Source organism: Megalops cyprinoides, chromosome 3 (genome assembly GCF_013368585.1).
Source record: "Megalops cyprinoides isolate fMegCyp1 chromosome 3, fMegCyp1.pri, whole genome shotgun sequence".
Lineage (NCBI taxonomy): Eukaryota > Metazoa > Chordata > Actinopteri > Elopiformes > Megalopidae > Megalops > Megalops cyprinoides.
In genome coordinates, this window is record NC_050585.1 from 16717434 (window position 1) to 16738841 (window position 21408).

The following is a 21408-nucleotide window of genomic DNA, read 5'->3' on the forward strand; positions in this document are numbered from 1 at the left end:
CGGTAAGACTGCTTGCCATGAAGATCAAGTCATTACTGAGTGACATTACAGGGTCATTCAGTAATTTAATTCATGCATGAAGGGATTATATGGAAGTCGTACAGTTGGTTGCATACCAAAACAATGCTAAATTAAGATTATCAATTACCTAAATAGTTGAATTATGTCATAATTTATTATAATGATATAGACACAGTGGGGACTGGTGAATTTTACAAAATAATTGTGCTGCCAACGCATGCTATAGTTTTAAAATTCAAGAAAGAATGAGCAGTCATCTATAAGGACACAGGGACATATAGTCATGGTGCCTCAAATACATTAACATTTTTTGATGAGGCAGAACTGTCAGAAAGTCTAATGAAATTAATGTATTCTCAAAGCTTTCAGCACAATCTGTAGGGCCATATTGTAAATGAATTGAGGAGAACATGATCTCTTTGTAAGTACCAGGCTTCACGTGAGAAGCTTGGCAGCCAGCATAGTATGGATACCCTCACTGTTATAAGCTTTTACCAAGGGTCTGCATCACCCCTTTGGCTAAAGAGGACCGCACAAGTCTCCCAGGTACCTGGCAAGATTAGACAGAGCTTATGGGTGGGACACTATTTGCCTGCCTCTGTGCCCAGCCATCTGCTGGCGTTTCACAGCTGATGCAACTGATTCATGTCATCAGTCTATTGCCCTCAGAGATATTCAGTCTGAGGAAGTGGAAACATTGGACAGGCTAAGTTCTCCACCAGTGCAGAGGTGATGCCGCTCGTTGTGTGAAACCACTGCCTGCCAACCATCTGCGGAGGCAGAAACGCAATACTGCAGGCACCTACAATGCGTCATGAATGCGCTTCCATTAAAAAAAAAACAAAAAAAACAATTGCAGCTGGTGCCACACATGTCACCCAGTATGTTTTCATTGCTGATGTCAGACGCACGTTCTCACTGTGTTGCTCCATGAAAAAAAACACATTGGGCCAGAGGCTTTGCACAGATGCCTGCACAGTGCTGTCCAGGACTGATCACCTTGAGTGGCACTTTGTAACAATGCTTGGACTGTAATACATTTACTTAGCATAAGCCAATTATTGTGCCATTCTTATAGTGACGAAGATACATGGACAAAAAAAAAATAGACTATTCAGACCTCTGGCACATTGTCATAGCCTGCACATGGCTGTGGGATGTCACCTCAGGATTTTCCATTTTTATTACATTTATAGATCCCTACTCATGTCTTCCAAATTACCCAGAATTCTTACATGGAGAGGAATACAAGTTAATATGTACAGAAGTGGTAGAAAACCCCTGAGAGGAATTTGGAATTGTGCTTCCAAGAATTCAAACGTTAAGTGGAAAAAAAAAGTGATTTCCATCCCCAAAAGTACACTTTCATGTTGTTCTTGAACTTTTTCCCTTTTTCAAATGCAAATTAACCATCTGCATTGACATATAAATTGCTTAGTAATAAGGTATCACCTGAGGTACTGACACTTAGCTAAGATATGTGATTTAAAACTGGAAACACCCTTCAGGCTGTTGAATCACATTTTTTCAAGGGGCTTTCCAATTTTAATCTGAAGAAAAATCATTAAAGTGTTTAGTGTGAACACTTGCATAATTATGTTTTGCCCAACCAGATTTGCATATGGTTGATACAGCATAGCATGTGACTAAATCTGCCTGCATGCTCTATAATAGATGGGTGAACTGCTATCCAAATTGGCAAGACTGAGGGCGACATTCAGTGTAACTGCTTTATTTGCCATTTGTATAACCCCATGAACCTAACTGGATCCACGCTGTGCTGTGGTCAAGCAGATGGGTTTAATTGCTGGTGGAAGCTGTTGGTGTTGACATGGATTTACAAACTAGTTGTGTTACCCACCAAACTTAGCACTTAGCTTAACTTAACTTAATGATGACCTCCATCGGATTCATGTTTTTGCTTTGACTCAGGCTTGGATGAGTCTTGCTGTCACTTGATCCATTGTAGGGTGACACTAGTTTAAAATGCAGTATCAAAACTCCTCAATGGCAGCAATGGCAAGAAATTGATTGGAAAAACCATCCACTGTGCAACATCACTGTCCTGCAGCAGAAGGGCTGGGTAATGCCACTGTTTGTAGCAAATTCCTCCCTTTACTATGGTAATGTAAGCAATCCTCAATGTTCAAATTGGTAAATGTGCCTTTGTTGTAATGAGCTTGTATTTCATGGAACTTTGTCTCATTCCCAATTGAAGAAGCGCACTGTGTGTGACAGGCTTTACAAAGTAATACCCCATTTTGTACAGGTTCATTTGTAAATTGGTCACAAAGCTGTATTTGATGCAAGTTTGCAGTCACCTCCAAAATCTGCTCATATGCCAGAAAACTTATCCTACTCTGCATTTACCAGTGAAGTTTACTGATATTTGTATCTACTGGTGTTTCTAAGGAATGTATGTGGATGTTTCTAAAGCTACTCCTTAGACAATGCTATACTTTCTTCAGAGTGAGACCTGTCTATCACGTTATTACTTGACAGAATCACAGTTGCCTTCTTAGTGTCAAACTAGTTAACTTTGAACAATTAGTTCAAAGCTATTATCTAGTTTTACTCTCAGGAAAACAGTGCAATCAATCTGCCAACAAGTCTAAACAATGGCATTTTTATTAGTATTACCAACATTTTATTCCCTGTCTTTGTACTATATTACTATATATAAATTTACCATACTGGATTAATGTCAATGAATAGAGAATTACTTTTTTCATTTGGAACCTTATCAGAAACAGTCCCCAGCTGACCCCGAAAACAGAGCAATTTGCCAAGGCTTTCATGGGAATTCTAAATTTCTTTCAGTCTGCCTAGACAGGACCTAATAGGAGATGGACATTCCAAGACAATACAAATAAAGCAGCAGCTCCTTCACATTGCAGTGTTTCTGACATACAGCTCAAACTGCATCACCACACCTCTTTCTCCCTTTCAGACAGGAAGCTGTGGGAACATCCATTTTGTATCCACTGAGGTGACACCATAGCCTTGATAATTTCACCTTGTTTCTTCCCTCTGAGCGTGGGATCATTCTCCTGAATTCATGTTTAACAAGGCCAAGACAGGGGCACAAAGAAGGCAATTCGTTCAAAGGCTCAAAGGCTAATCTGGGCTGTGGTTGTTGTCTGATTAAGCATGAAAGGCTACCTTATCTTCAGAGGGGTGCTGTATGGGATGCTGTATGCTATATGCAAAAAACCCCAGACCTTTCAGTTACGTCCCTGCAGACTAAGGCACTCCGGTTATGCACCAAAGCAGATAAAGCAAATTTAGTTTGTTATTAGTTGCTGCTAGGAGACCCTTTTCCACTTTTTTGTCATAATTTTTTTCTCTCAAAAGTAAACTGTTGATATATTATCTTACTATATTTAAATAGAATCTGCTCCATAGGACATCTGTTTCAAATCAGGCATCACATCTCATTGATTCCATTACTATCGCCCTAGGGGACATATGCTCTGCTGGTAAAGGGTTGTTGGTATTCCTTTTTCATGTTTGTGTTGTTTAAAGGAAATGTGCTTTGAAGTGTTCTGTGACAATTCTAGCGGCAGAGAGGCATAATTGGCGTAATTGTGCCGGGGAAGGGTGGGATCACGTCAGCCAGGGTTCCTGATCACATCACTCATCTGCATCCCCCTAGCGACTCGATAGGGGCCTATAAGGTACCAGGCTGTCATCTGTGAGAGATGCACATATCCTTTCAGTTAGCATTCACTCTCCCGGTGGTGCACTGCATGTGAAAAATAGCCCTTGGCTATGGGCAATGCATGAGTGTGGAATATGCTGTGTTGATGCAAGCTTAACTCACAATAGGGGATTCCAAAGTTGGCCTAAAGAGGAAGAAAGAAAAAAAGCAATTTTAAAAGTGACAGTGTAAAGCCTGCCAATGAGGAAAAACCATTATGAAAAATGTATTCAAAAACCTTGGTATTAGAAAAGAAGAACAAATATAAAAGTAAATTCCTGTAAAGTTCTTCTCAAGAACACCACATAATAACTAGAAAAGTGCATTTCCTGAAGAAAATGCAGAGTGTGATTGCGACCCGGCAGCGAAAACGTGCTAATGTATATGAAACGATCGCTAAAACGTGGCTAAGTGGTTTCTAGGGTGTTGCTAGGTGGTTGCTAACCTGTTGCTAGGTGGTTGCTAGGGTGTTGTTAGATGGTTACTAAGGTATATGAGGTGGTTGTTAGAGCATTGTTGGGTAGTTGCCAGGGTGTTGCTAAGTGGTTGCTAGGTGGTTGCTAGGGTAAAGAATATGGTCGCTGGGGCATTGCTAGTGCGTTGTTGGGTGGTTGCCAGAGTGTAGCTAAGTGGTTGCTAGGGTAAAGAATATGGTCGCTGGGCATTGCTAGGGCGTTGCTGGGTGGTTGCCAAAGTGTTCCTAAGTGGCTGCTAGGGTGTTGCTAGGCAGTTGCTAGGGTGTTGCTAAGTGGTTGCTTGGGTAAACAGTATGGTTGCTAGGGACACACCCACCTTTGATGAGTGTTGTGTCACATGACCCAAAGCAGCATATCAGGTCTTGTGGCTATTGGTCAAATAGTGACCGAGTGGTAAGACATTGAAAAATGAACTGAAGTGAATAGGAGGATGGAGGGATGAATAAACAAGTAAAAGATGAGTGCGGGTCAGTATGGGTTTCAATGAATGTTGGGTGGCATGACCTGAGCCAGCATATGAGATACTGTCACCGTAGGCTGAAAGGTGACTGAGCGGTAAGACTGAAAAATGAATTGAAGTCAACGGGAGGATGGAGAGATGAGTGAACGACAAAAAGATGACTGAGGGTCAGTATGGCTTTAAATAAATAAATAAATGAGTAAAAAAACTGGTGAAAAAAATGACAAAAAGACAAGTGCGGGTCAAGACAGTCTTGGATGAGTGTTGGGTGATTTGTCATGTGAGGTATGGGGGCAATGGTGTGAAAAGTGACCGAGTGGGAGGGCCATGAAGTGTGAGGGGGGTGATTTTGAAAATGAATGGGAGTCTATGAGAAAAAAGGGATGAAAAACGACAAAAAACAGAGAATGAGCGCGGGTACAGCTTAGCTGTATACAAGCTCACCAATTGGGGTCAGACCAGATGGGTTACAGTTGGTTTGGGGTTGATATCTCAAAAACTGTAGGAGGAGAAGTGTGACAAAATTTGGTGGAATAAGAAGACGAAAAAGAAGAAGAATAAAATCGAATAACAATAGCTTCACTTTGCTATCACATTAACTACGAGCTTACATAAAATAGGTTTGGCATTACTGTGGGACTACAACAGCACAGAATATTTTCTAACCACAAAAATTTCCTTTATATCCAAGTTTCTTCCCTTCATGCCATCACAGATTTTACCTCATGTGTATAATCACATCATGTAACTGCTATATATAACTACTGTCCAAACATAAAGGTCATGAATGAATCAAAATGAGCAGTTATTCATGCAAGGTTTAATAAAGATAAAACCTAGGCCTTAATGGGTTTCACATGTAATGCTGGCCTTGAAGTTACTTACCTGACCACTATGTTGGACTGAATCTGTGGTTTCCTAATGTTGTGCGTAAGTATAAGGGCTTTCAAATTTAATTTAATGAGGGGTATGTTATGGATTGATAATTGCTGCAATTAGCAGTAGTTATTACAATATGCCAGTATGAAAAGTGAAGGATGCAGCATGCCTTGGTATCAGCCGCATCTTGTAAGTTTCCTGGGCTGTTCACTGAAGTGGTATCTCATTGGCAAAATGGTCATCTAAACACTTGAATCTTGATAGATAGTGCGGCTGTCAAATGTTAATTTTTTCAGTCTGCTTACATCGTTAAGTTCAAACGTTACCCTGTGTTGTGAAATCAGTAAAAAATTGTTTTGCCATAATGGTGTAGCATTCTCTTAAAGCTGTTTGCTCACATTTCAGGAGGGTGACTAGGATAGCATACATTTTTAAACATCCACTTATACAGCTTTATATTTTCAGAGGAAATTGATGATAAGTCCTTGGGTGGAGGTTAAAACTGCAGTAAGTCCAGTTCTCTGACAACTATGCAACCCTGTCAAAGCAAGTTCTTAAATGGCGTTGCATCCTTTTTTCTAGATCCTCACTGTTGTTGGTGTATGTGATTGTCATCTTGAATATCATGATATTTACTAAACTTTTGCAATCCTTGAAAATACTGCAAAATAAAATCCAAGCTTCATCATAACCACCATCTCTCTGTGATACAAATACAACTATTTATGACCACATTGTCCCTGTGATCAAACAAATCTGGCAATGAAGTCATATGAGAGTAATTGTTCTGAGGATTTTGAGGAGGTTGAAAAATTCCCTGTTTTGAATTTTTCTGATTTGAATTTTTTAAATTACTTTATTTACAAAATCCCTGTTTGATACTATATTTCCAAAGATTACTTCTATCCCTATGAAAAAATTTCAATCAAAAAACATTGGCAGCACACAGCAAAAATGGGCCCCACATTACACTACAGTAGAGCAGATGCTGTTCTGAAAATAATGCAGGAGGAAAAAAAATCATTTTTGGTTCAAGTGGGATCATTTCATGCCAGTCATACATTAACAGAGGTAAGAATCAAGGTATATCTTCAAGGAATATGCATCAAAGAAGCATTTATTAGAAATAAGAAGTTCCAGGAAACAAGGGGAGCTGAATGGCTGATGACTGTGCATCTAAAGACTCATACAATGTCTTATGCCTAATGTAGGTAATGGATGCTGTGTTTAAAAAAGCCTTTCTAGCTTGTGAGAAACAACCTATAATTCAGTGCTATTAGTGCAGTTTTAGCACCTTGCGCAAGCTTTCCCTAGGCTGTACTCTGCAATAACATAATGTATTCCCTCACCAAAAGCTTCCATTGGTGTTCATATTAATTACCTTCAAGAACACAAAACATTTTTCATTACCAGCTCCATTCCAGAGAGGTTTTACAATAATTTCCCTCTTGAATTTAACACAAACAAATTATTGCCATTCATGGGGCTGAATCAACACTCTGATATGTGTAATGGTCTATGTGATTGTTGGCCTTAGTCCATAGGGTAATGGAATATTCCCATTATGAGGATTAAAGTTGAGGGGGTTATGTGTCTATACTGTGAATTGACAATGAGGTATCTCTGGCTGTAACAGAGGATAAGCTACACACTAACTCCAAAATGGGAAACAAGAACAGGCACCCTCCTGTCAGTAGTTGTTTGATCCTCCACTCTTATTTCTTTTGGGTTCCTTAAACCTCAGACATAGCATGTTCCTTGCCGTGTCATGAAACAACCTGTATGCTCTTGCAAATGGCTGTGGCTATAAATTTTTTCATTGCAAAAGGAACCAGCCATAATTAAACAGCTATTCTGGCCATATTATTGTGAGGACTGCTCTTGACAAAAAAGCACACTTAAACTTGTAACAGCTACATTGGAGACCATGAATGATTCATTCTGAAAGGACTATTTTCAGGCTTCTGAATCTTTTTGGAGATGAGTACCTGTTATTCGTTTTTATCGGTTCTCTTCAGGTTTTATGCTTCTTGCAAGGGCTTCTTTCAAACTATTCTCGACGAGTTGTAGTGTGTATAATGGGTAAAGATAAAGATAATGGGTTCCATAACCCAAGTTTGAATGATTTATGTAATGCTTTTTCTAACCTGTGCAGTTAATCATAATCTTTATTCTAACCAGGACTAGGGAATTATAATGGTATTCCTTCTCCCAGCCTCACCTCGGCATTACACATTACAGGATTTCATGAATTAATAAGCAGAACTTGTCTCCCCCAGTTTAGGAGAAACTCCCTCACCTTCACCTCCTGCAACTGCTCATTAGTCGATTCTCACTGTAAAGTACTACCTTTCATCTTTCTGCCGTTCCCCAGGACACTCTTTTTTCCCCCTCACAGCAGCAACTGTTCTATTCACTTTTCCTTATCAATGCAGGAAGGAAGTGTGGCGCTACCAAGAAACTCATCTGCAGCATCAGTGCAGAAAATTAGTCAATGATTGCTGTGAAGAGTGGGCAAACCTTACTCACCTCTGAGCGCAACACATCTCTCAGCCCTTTATGACTTCAAACATGATGTTGACTGCAACAGCTCTCTTTCTGAGGTGGACTGAAAATTGTTTGCCACAGTATGTGGTCACAATGCAGTCAGAAGACGTTCGGAAACTGGACTCCAGCATCAGACCTGTAGCCCACGTTACATGTTGTGTGTCGCAGGAAAATGTTCATATTTTAACTGCAGTGCAGTTACTTAGGAATGGTTACCCATTCATATTACCATCACATAGGAAGTATACAGATATGTATATTGCATTTTTCTGTCCTATTTATTTAGGAAGTATTGACTTTGACATAGTGGACTTAATACAAACAGATCTACTGATTTTTCAGTGTTTTTTTTTCCTTCCACAGTAACAATACACTAAGCAATACATGACATGGGATGATATGGTTTTAGTACCTCAAGTCTCCTCCATTTTTTGCAATTCTTGCCCTATTCCCTCCTCCTATAAACAGTTTGATGTCCAGTTTGATTGGTTCTGGTGGTGGAATCAGTCTGAGTTTTACCTACAGTTTATAAAAATATATTTTTATAATTCTTGTTCAAAACACTTATGCTAACTAATACTCCCTTATAATGGCTCTGGATAACAGTGCCATGTGAACAATAGGCATAGCTTCCATGAACTGTGAATATTGCAAGTATTTAATAAATAAAGCTGAGATTTCAGTGTACATTACCTAACCTCCTGGGACACTTACCTTGTTTTGGCTTTGTCTGGTACAGGTCCCTTGAAGAGTGTTGCTAAAGCCATATACATTACCTTGGGACAGGTTTTCCACACAAGACATTCCTACTTCTTACTGAAGTGCATTGCTCAGAGACAGACACTGAGACTGCTGGACAAGTGATTCACTTCCAAGTTCAGCTGAAGGAAAAACTGTTGCAAACAATTCTGTTGGCTACTCACCATTTGTCTGAGATCTTTGCTTCATGGACTAGCGTCGCTATATTTGTGGATCCCTCTTCCAGCTGAGACTAGAAACAGAGGGACACTTCCAATATTTTAAAGCTATGCTGAAAAAATTTAAAATTAAATGGTACTCGTGTAATTTTGCCCTGCATTTGTTTTTGCTGATTGGCTTTAGCTGTGTTCAGTACCCTGAAAAATCCAGGTGCGAGGTGTGCTGCATAAGAATACAACTGATTAAATTGATTGAGTTATTGTATTTTATTCTGTCTATCCAGAATGATAGCAACGCTATAAATAAATGGGGACAAAAAAGGTGATGAGAGAAGCAGAATTAGAACTAGGCTGAAGTAAAAAAAAATGCGGATGTTGGAAATATTCTCAGCAGTGCAGTCTTTGAGTGCTGGAACACTTTGATGTTGTTTCCCTGCAGACCTGCACTGAGTCTGAGTAAATCCAGCAGACACTGCTAAGTGAAAGCTGCTTGGAGATCCCACAACACAAATGCTTCTAACTGGACGTAACTAAGCTGTTTATAAAGTCATTACAGTTCGTGATTGCACTCGCAACTTCTAAACACAGACACACACACACACACACACACGCACACACACATACATGGGGGGTGGGGGTGTGTGTGAGGGGAATGTTACAGAAGATGCAACTGTTCCCATGGCGACAGAAAATTGTAAAGTCCATATGCATTTCCATTGCTTGCTCCTTGTCTCTGACTTACAGTCTCTGATTTCACACACAAGGTTTCAATGGCCAGGAAAAACACACACAACAACAATCAAGTCAGGGAGCCTATGATAGTTTGTCCTTGAAGTTGACGAGTGAATTTTTGTCAAACCTTCTTTTTCTATTCCTGTGGAAATCAATGGATGGACAGAGACATACTTTCATTTTCAGAGCTACGGACAAACTACAAAATGAGAAAACAGAACATCCTCTCTGGTTAAAACAACACTTCAAAATCGAAGATGGATTTGTGCCATCACCACCCAGAAAGCACTTTTAGAATTATTTGTCTTTCCATTGTTTGAAACACTTTGACCCTTGTTATGCATTTCTTGTTTTCCCCCATTTGGACACTACTTTGGTTTGGAACTGATTCAGATTACTAGAATCAATGTCACAAGGCCTCTGCTACTTATCATTGCCAATTCCTCTCAAAATGTCACTCTAATGCAAAGAGATTTAACTGCTTAAAGGGGTGCTTTATTTGAGCTCTTCATCACCTTGGATTTACTTTTGCTCTATAATTTTCAACTGTTTTTGAGAAAAAGCAATCCATAACATAGAATAACAACAGCACAGAGATTTTGTATGAAGATGACAGCAGAAAATGATTTGGGATGTATTGATTACATTATCTTGTGATACAGCTTTGCATGTACCTGACATTACCAGATTAGTGTGAATTAAAAAGACATTGTGCAATTTATTGATTTCACATTTCTGTAGTGCATCAAAAAATGCCAGTCTCTGAATCAATGTGGATTAAAATCTGGCAAGTCTTGTTGCTGGGAGTGCGTTTTGTACAATTCAGTTTTCTGTCATTTTCATTTCAGCTAACGGAGGTGCTGTCATCAAGCTGTAAAATTGTGTATCTGCCCAAAACCTTAAACAAATGCAAATTAAAATGAAAGTAGCTATAAAGTAAGTGTGCCGTCACACGTGCATTTGAAGTGCAAAGCACAAAAAGTACAAAAAGAAACTGCTTTGTCTGTAAAACAAAAAACAAAGCGTGCCTTTAGTCTGATATTTTATCTTTGGAGCTACACTGGAGAAGAAAAGAAGATCTAAAACAAATTAGAATGCGTTTTAACTTAATGGAGATGAGTGTAGACAGAAAGATTCAGAGAAAACACTACCCTACTTATATGAGATAATGTTTTTAAAGGTGACAGAAATACATTTATTGGTTATCACAGGTGGTGACAAACTAATCTGAGAGAAATGACACTGACAACATAAATATTTATGTGCACACAGAAAGAGGTACCATTTTTCACCTTTAAATAAGTGGTTCAATGGAAAGAAGCAACATGAGATGTGGAAATAAAGCCTGCTACAACTGGAGATGGAGCCAAATCATTGGGATTGACATTGCTGCATCTGCGTGAAACAGGGTGTGATTGACCTGGGCATGAACATAGAATAAAGCAGATTTACATATGGCATGCTGCCTGGCATTAATGGTGATTGCATTTGACAGCTGAAAACTATTTCAGATCTTCTTGTGATGGCCCCAGCAGTCTGAATGCTCTGATTTTGTTCAGGGGAGAAAGGGGTCGTTTCTCATGGGGTCCACCATGCTGGTCCTTGACAGGTTTTGCATGCAGTTGGCACCCTTGTCTGCCACCACCAGATGTGGTGCATTTTAAGCATTTTACCTTGTTTAAATGAATCTGATATCCCAGAGGTGGAGTTTGCAAATATGAAGTAAATTGCCTTATTTTTGGCTACATCTTTGCAATTCCATGGAGAGCCAACAGCTCGCAAAAAAATTGAAGCTGAGTAAAACCGCCTATTTGGCTTTCTCAAATTCACACATAAAAGCACTTAGATCCAGGGTATCTGATGATAATACAAAGTAGCAAATAAGTAAAGGTGTCAAAAACAGGCGCATTAAATATTTCTCTTTCTCATGGGTGCAGATTCATGTTTGAAGTAGTCGTCTTGCCGCCTGCTAATCCTTTACACCTCTTTTTTGTGGCAGCTTTTCATATAGTAGAACACAGTACAGGAATCATATCACAAAGCACTATCACTGCATGTGAGATTGCTCTTTAAATGTTACAGCTCGGTCAATCTTGCACACGACATGGGTTTGAGGTGTTTCAGAGGTCTTTGCTGGGTTTATGCATGTGTTAAGGGTCGCCCAAGTGGACTTCTCTCCAAAAGACAATAGTCCACATTCCCCCACACAATTGTATTTGCATACACATTAAAAATTGCACCTACCTGCCTGAACTCCCTACTACAAACCTTTGTTTCCTCGTGACCACTAAACTGTACTAGTGAATGGTGTCTGGTGGTACCATGACATCACGGCACAATGTCCAGAACCTTCTCTGCCATTGTCCCCCAATGGTGGAATGAACTTCCACACTATGAGTTCCTCACTATCTGCAAGAAACATCTGCAGACTCAGCTCTTCCACTCTCACTTGAACACCTGAAAACAATTTCTTATGGCTTAAAATTTGTTTTCCAATTTTATGGTTTCATGCATTCATACCTCTACCAGCCAGCCTGTACTTTGTCTGACCAACTATTGAAACTTGGTCATGCAGTGTATAAAATATAGTTGACTCCCTGTGTGACTTTTTACTTGTGTTGTACTGTGCCTCACTTGTAAGTCGCTTTGGATAAAAGCGTCTGCCATATGAATAAATGTAAATGCAATTGTAAAAAAGGATAGGGGCTGCAACAGAATATATGGGCGAGAGGTAGAGTTTTTACATGGCCTGCGGAGTGGACTCATGTAAAAGCCACAGCGCAGTGAAGAACTCGATTCGGGCTCCAAACTTCCCCTGAAGGCGATTTGTCTGCGCCATCCAGCTAGAGTCTCTGCATTAAAGTTTAATTAAGTGTTAAGTATTTGTTTGCCCTTTTCTCAGGGATAACTATTTCAGCTCAGTTCCCTTACAGGGGCTTAAACGACATTGCTTTGTCAGAGTAATGTACATTGTGCTGCCCATAAAACAGAGAAATAGCGCTTTTGAAGTAACTAGTTTGGAGATTGGCATTTCGCTCCCTCGAAATTGAGGGGAAACGCATTCTGACATCATTAACCTGATTTTCCACAGTGGACTCTCTGCTGAACGATCTCTGCTGAGATTGGTCTGAGACCGCGGATGTGAGCTAACTGGGACTGAAATTAGGACTGCATACCAAAGAAGGGAATATTAAAAATATAGGCAGGTACAGTTGTGGGTCTGGAATAGTCTGTGGTTTAATGCTACAGCTATCACGTTTAAATTATAAATCATTAATTTCACTTACATTTAATGAACTTTTGAAATATGCTGGTTTCCTTCTAGAATTGGCAGACAGGCAAATGCTTGGTGAATTTAATATGATTCATAACGTAGGGTAATAGTCAAAAAAGATTCAAAATGTAAATATGATTAAAGGCTGCAATATCAACATCATTTTTGAAAAATGCTTCATGCAATATTGCAAATCATAAAGTATAGCTTAACATGCATCTAAGGTACTTTTGTGAGACTAAAACCAAATTAAACTAAATGCTGTCGTCTGGGTGGATGTCCAGTAGCAGACATTTAGGAAGCAGGTTTGTGTGGATAATTGACTTTTTGTATGCATTGCAGGTCCAACTAAACAATTCCCCTTTAAGATGAAATTCCTCTTTCACGTTGATGATGAAGATGAAAATACCTAGTTCCTTCTTTTCAGAAGACACATTCACTCAAAGCTCAGATTCATAGCACGTGGACATGACAATATAGATGTGCACTGATAAACTACTAATATTATTCAGAATTTAAAACCACCTTCTTCAGTGTAAAACAGTAGGCTACTATCAGTAATCAGTTACTCCCATAATGAATATTCTCTGCTTAGAGCAGATGCATTAAAAAAAAAAAAAACCCTCTGTGTTTATGCAGCAAACTGTTTCCTTCTGTACACATCCTCGTGTGAACTAAAAACTTCATAAATAACAGAGAATTAATTTCATTGTGAACAATACACTACACATGCATTCTATGCATAATTAAACAGGGGGTGGGTTTCGGAAGGACACAAAAAATATAATCCGCCTACGCTGTCTTTCAAAATGTCAAGATATTAATCAAGATCACATCAAAGATGGATCACTGTTAATTGCTGTTTTGTTCCAAACAAACTCCACCTTAATTTCCTGCCATTTCAGTTAACTATTAGATGTTTGAGGCAAATTAGACTCCTAGCAGCCTATCTGCTCAGATTTACAAATTCTAATTATATTCTGACTCCCACATCTAAGAATTTCAACACAAAGGTAAATATGTTTATAAAGATAAAACTGTTATTCTGATTTTGGTGTGAGATATGCATGCATAACTCCTGTTGAAGTGCTTCCCAAAAGAGTTTTGCACTCCTAATGCAGCCATGTTAATTCAGACATGGGCTGATTAAGTTCTCATGGGGGAGATTACAGTGTTTGCCCAAAATGATGGTGTTTTGATTGAACTCAGGGCGCCTCATTAATTTCCAAGAAATGCACATTCTGATTTGACAATTAAGTAAGTTTTCTCTCCGTAACCCTTACACGCAGGTGGATTAAACTGCGCGCCACAGTGAAAACAACAGCATCTGTTATTAAACAAGCTACACGCAATGAAAAGAAACACAGAAAATTGAGTTTATATTTCACAAACAGAGTTTGTGAAATATAAACTTGGTCCCACAAACACATTTGATAACCCTGCAGGACTGTCAACAAAATGTTTAACGTTTGCTTTTTTTAAACATGACATAATATTCTGTCTGAGGCCTGAAATGTAAAGGCGTGTCCAGCTCAGGAAACGCATCATCGAAATACCCTCCATTCAGATGCCGTTAATTCAGAAACATTCCGTTCAGACAGGTCTGAACCACAAAGAACGACTCAATTTTAAGTCAACCGTTTCATACAAAGACACCAACTACAAACACACACACACACACCATACATGTGTTTATTGTGGGATCCTCTTACAGCTTATGTTATCGAGTACAGTAAGGCTAAAATGGCTCCATTAAATTCTATATGGAATATCGCTCCCGTACCGCTAATTTCTTGGGCATAAGCTAGTATATTCGTCTGCTCCCCTATGCACCTTAAAACACACTTCTGTGAAAAGCTTTCTGCATCCTTATATCTGCTGCTTCTACAAAAGGGCCTTCTGTTCCATTATTTAGTAAGCTAAATGCATTTGCACTGAAAATGATGATTGATTCATCATTCAACACACCTGTCAATCAACTCCTTATCCACATACTCTGGGTCCAGGGCGGAAGCAAGCAAAGCTGATGTTATATACATAAATGACAATTTTCATAGACTATTTTGGCTTTGTACAAAGAAGCAAAATGAGATGTGATGTACAAATACATCATGAGATTTCTTTTGTTTGTACCATATGTCAGTGAGCTGTTGCAACTAAAAGCAGATATGTATGGATATACATACGTACAGGTGTATCTGTGTGTGTTTTTGTTTATATATATGGAGAGAGAGGTAAATAGTGATGAAGCTGAGTTGGCCCGTCCTTCATCATGTGCTAAATTGTGCAATTTCATTCAGGATAATTCGTAAGTGCAGTAATCAGTATGCTTTTTCAGTGTCATCTGGCTATGGAATGTTTTGGATGCTAAAAGATGGTTGACCATTGTGTAAAACATTACATAAATATGATTATGTATTTGATTAGGCACAGAAGTAAAACTTGTTCCCTGTGTTGTACCTCATTGTGGATTACTCCAGGATGGGGCTCTGGTTAAGGTGAGTCTATTTAAACTGGCTGGTTAGCTCACTTAGAGGCAGACTGGGATATAGGCTAGTTTCCATGACTCAGTTCTTTGAGTTTAAGTGTGTGCTGATTGCCTTGGAACAACAGCGGCCATAGTTAGTAGGGCTTGCAGACAGTTTTAAGTCTGTGTTACTGGTTTACTTTGTAGTTTTTGTTGTGTGCTTTTTTTTCTTTTTTGATGTGCCTCTGCTGTTTTGGACTTGCACTTGCACTACATACTGACCTCCGGAACACTGCAACACCTTTGTAAATAAAGCTCATTATCTTTGGAAGCCTTTGTGTGACACTGTGTTCCTCCCTACAACTCCTACGCCACAGAACCGTCTTCATGTTTATTTTGAGGATAAGCAAAATGAATTGAAAGATTGCTTTTATATATATATATATATATATATATATATATATATATATATATATATATATATATATATATATATATGCATTACACAGAGTAATGAAATTTTGAATAATGAATAATGGTATAAGTCACTGTAATGCAGTGAGTACAGCACACTTTATATCAGTGGGGATTGTATGTGTATTCACATAATTAAAAAAACAAAAACATTGTAGACTAACCAAAAACTGGCCCACCATCAGAATGACAACATTCTTGTTTAAAACTAACATTGAACAAATAATTGCTAATGCAGGTTGCAAGAAAGGTCTGACTGAATAGCAGAAATTAAAAACATTGTTAACCTGACTTTCCACAAAATTTCCACAATCCTCGAGCCAAGCTATTGCCCCAAAACATTTCTCTGCCATTTATCTTGTGAGGAATTAGTTACTTGATGAAAAGCTCTGTTACCACCATAAGACAATCAGTTTGCAGTTTTTGGAAACAGAAATGCAGTAAAGCACACATTCTTCCCCATACCAGCATAGTGGTCAGAACTTGGTTGCAGCATGATAAATGTTATGGATGCCAAAAAAAACCTTCAAAATCATCTGCATTTTATATTTGTAAACATCATTATGTAGCAGCCTTGCGGTACGGTACTAGTAAAAAGTTTGGACGCACCTGATTGAGGTAATGGGAAACATGTGGTCAAAGACATCTTGATCTAAAGCCTTAAATGCTTGAAATTTATTTCTCAGACAAATACAAATAGTGAAGTTCATTTCTATGTATAATTCTTTTCAGCTACTTTCAAGAATTTAAAATATAATATAGTCCTGATTTGTTCAACACTTTTTTGGTCATTGCATAATACCATTTTACCAATATTCTAAAGTTCAAGCTCAATCATGGAATGTGTTGTGAAATAATAAGTAAACCATATATAGGTGTATGGCATGTGTTACCATACTAAATAAATATATACAGTTTATCCTTGGTTACAGTTGATATTTTTAGTATTGAGGTGGTGAACCTAGAGATTCATGATAAAGGAACAGCAATGGCTCTAGGGTTGGCTTGGACAAGCCATAGTCACACAGTGTATCAATGCCTAACTGCATTTGTCATTATTTAAAAATAGCAGATAGAAAATAACTATCACCAAGCACAGTATTCCTCTTGGAAAGGTCATGCTTAAAATTAGGTGGAACAGTCATTTAACATTTCCTGCACATGGAGACATGCACCCAAGTTTATCTGCAGAAGGGATGAGGGGGCGACTACTCGTGGGTAGAGTTTTGCATTCATGAGCAGTGATGGTGGAAATGACACTAATCTCACTGCTGGGGCCTTGTGACCATTATGAATCTGCATCCCAAAAATACACAGGCAGAAGAAGCAGAGAGAAGAAAAAAAAGGAAGAAGGAGCACTTAGAGAATGGAGAGAATACAGCACAAAAGAGGGGTGGTTCTCCAGGTGTGCTACAGCTGGTTGATGCTACAATGTATTGAAGGGTGTCTCAGTACAAGCATGAACACCCTTCCCTTAGCAAGGCCAAGCATTACAGTGCAGTCCAGAGAAATGAGTAATCAACCTGCTCAGTAAATGGAACTGCAAGGTAACAAGTAAATGCCATTTCTCTTCAAAGATGAGGAATGCAAGGGCAATACCAGCTATGTGCATTTATTTGTATTATTTTAGTGTTTTTCACAGTTTCAGTAAATGCAATTTGCTGCCACATGGAAAATATCCAAGGATAAAAAAACAAACAGATTAAAATATTTAAAATATTAGGGTGATTGCCTGTGCAGATTAACCTAATTAATAATCACACACCACTTACTGGCAGTTTTGTTTTTCAAAACCACTTGCCACGTGACATTAGATTAGACTCCTTAAGAAAATCTGTTTATTGTGACATTCAGAGAAGTTGAATGTTCCATAATTGTTCTGCATGGCAGATGTTATATTAAATGCTAAAGGTTAAATATATTCATTAACATGTTTGCATTTATTTATGTATCTAAAACGAAATCAAATTGTTTTCTATAGTGTTTACGTTGTTACACATGTTGTGCAATGCACATACAGTTGCTCCATATTTAACGTTAACTCCAGGAAAACGCTTACCATAAAATGAGGCAATCAGCATGATCTTTTGTTTCAAAACTTAGCGATGTTGTCAAATGTCTTCCCCATGTTAAATACATTTCCTTCATTTTCACGTTTGCGGATTTATTTGCTTACTAAATCCCATTGTTTTGCCTGAAGTGCTACTGGAGATGAGAAGTCAAAACCTGTCCTTTGTCACGAGTAAAAGGGCAACTGAATTTCCCATTCTATTAAGGGAAGCAGAAAGGCATCAATGATATCAAAGAAAGGGTATGGATTAGCTCTGAACACCTGCACTTGAAAAGAAATTAATTGCGTACCAGCCTGCAAAGCAAGCGGCTAAGCATGAGGAATTTTAAAAAGGTGCCGTAAGTACTCATTTCTCCCCCAGCCGAACACATCTTCATTAGTTCTGTCCTGTGAACAAAGCAAAGAATACATTTGAGAAAGAGATGGAGAGAGAGAGAGCGAAAGAAAGAGAGGTGGTGGCGGCAAAGGGAAAGAGGGAGGGAGGGAGATGGAGGGGGAGAGTTAATTTTTATCGCTCTTTTCACACTAGGGAGAGAGCCACGAAGAGATGGTCAATTCTCCTCATATGCCTCAAAGTCCCTTTTCTTAATTAAAAGCCTGTGATCATTACACAGCAATTACTCAGCAATAGGAGGACAGCAGATGGGGCCCAGGCAGAGCCGGTGACATATGTACAATATGAAAGGGGAGACAGGAATGTGTATGAATATAGCAGTGGAATGCTAGTGTTTGGGGGGAAATATCACAGAGGAAATAAAGTTTGGTACAATATATTACGATTCCAATTTCGGAACTTTTGGAAATGCACATTACAATGTGTTTAAACTAACAACATTTTTCTCAGATTAACTCTTAATTGGCTTATGGAGTGGACACACTTCACATTTCAAACAGCGACAATATCTTTCCTTTCCCCACCATCATTCATGCCAGCAGCTGTAGTCATGATAGTGTAAAATAGGGATTATGTAATTCGTTGTCACTCCCACAGACCATGTGCTGTATGAGCAGAGCATCTGTTATATCATATCATTACTCAATATTTCAGGTGAAGTTGCTGGCTATGCTGTAAGCTTGCATGTAAATGGACTACCCCATTACAGTGATGTCAACACATTTTCTGTGAAGTCTGAATTAAATAATTTTGCCATCAGAATGTGCCATTTTTTTTGGCATGGCTATTAGCAAAACAATGCTCCTCGGTGGCCACACATGTGTTTAGATGTACGGTATTTCTGTTCAAGGGCAGAAATACCGTACCGTTCAAATTTCCGCAGGGAAAATTGAATTGCTTAATGAGTAATTGGAAACCACTTTGTACTGCAAGGACAAATTTGGCTACTTGTGGGACTCTAGGGCCCTTCATGATTGAAGATGAGTAAAGCAAACACATCAAATAAATGCTCATCACAGAAATATCATTACCAAGGGAGCCAGCTGTGTTAACACAAATGGGTCCTATTGGCTGTTACCCATCCAAGAGGACGACTTCAAGTCATGCACATCCTTTAAGCCAGTAATTCGAATAATTTTAGAATGGTGTAAATTGCTCTAATCACGACAATGATTAGTTACATCAGGTACCTGCTCAGAATAAAAGCCAGTGTAAACTGTAAGACCTCCAAGAACAGGGTTGAATATCAATGATTTAGAACATATGCCTGCATTTTATATGTATTTACTCTAATTGATACCAGATGCTTCACAGACTTCATAGACTATTATATTATGTAAATGAATATTGTGCAGTATTACCTTTTTCTTCTTCTGCTTAATATTTTGTTAAAGCTATCAATATGATCAACTACCAAGATTTAGGAATTTTTACAAATTTTTTTATGGTTTTTGTTGGCACTCTAAAGACTAATAAATGATGAAATATATGAGAAGAATGTATAGATAGAGATGGGTGGAAATGTACAGATTGTATATGATTTGGGTATATAGAGTAATATACACACATGCACACAGTGACTCTTTGATGGCAGATAGCATTTACTTTCCTGACAGGATAAGAATCAATATATAGTTTCTGCAAAACAACGCAATGTAATAATGTATGTATCTACATCTACCCTGTCCTTGTGTCCTTTTGAAGCTCCGGTTTTGCTGTTCATGCAACTTAAAAAAAAAACATGCCATCTACTTTGTCAACAAACTGTGTATGTGTATGAATTATTCTGGCACAGAACTTGATATATTTATGGTAGATTTAGTAATAAATCATATCCTGAACCCTTCCCGCGTTAAATAGAACCCTTTCAAATCTTGTGTCGCTTTTATCCGAGGTGAAGGTGACCATCATTTTGGCCTTGTTTCAGTGGCCCCCATTTATCCCCCTTTTTTGTCGGTTGTAGAAACACACTAAATTGAGATTGACCTTCAAGGGTGTGTACCGCCCTTCCCTTTCATTGTGACAAGAATATGAAAAAAAAAGAGGCTGATGTGCAGAAGGCTTGATTCTTGACCTCCAAACAGATGGATGACATCCACACAAGCAATTCTCTTCTCTTCTCTCTGGCATTGTGTTCAACAGGTTTTCACATTGTCCTGCTGCGCATTAAGACAGCACTTCCATTTTAGGCTAGGACATGTCCTGGCAGGAAATTACAAGATACAATCTTTGTATATATATCTATATATAGAGATATATATGAACAGAATGGGGACAACATATAATTAAAAAGTGATATTTTTTTATTGTGGAAAGGACCAAAAGCTACAATCAAATAAAATATTATTGAAATCTCAGATCATGTCATCTCAGATCATGAAATCTCATGTTTATAGCATCACTTTGCACCTGTCTCTCTGTCTGTGTTATTCATAGATAGCAGTATGTAGATAGTACACTGAGGAAGCCACCAACATCAGGTACAATCCCTTCCATGAAGTTAAACCCCAGGACAACACTGATTACACCAATTACCTCCCTTTTGGGTACAGTTCAGTACATACTACAGACACTGTCACTGTTTGTTCAATTTAATTAAATTCATTTGATTTCACTTTGTATTTGATTTTATTATAAGGGTTGGGAAAGTATCAAATGGAAAACAATGTTATTTATATACAGTATAATGAGTATTCAAACATGATAAGATACAAGCACACCAAGACCAACTGGATAAGGAGAAGAGCAGCCACATTGCACAAAGAAGGAAGCCACATCATCTCTACTTCACCACATCATGTCCATGTCTCTGCATCCCCTCTGCATCTCAGGCTACAGGCCTGTGTAAACACCATAATACCATTCCCTTTATTTCCCCTTCAGAATCCACGATCAACAAGCAGGCAATGAGTAAAGAGATGAAATGACCAAATTGCAAGAATCCTACAACCAAGCCATGGAGCATACTCGTGTATGTATTATTATTTTCATTACCT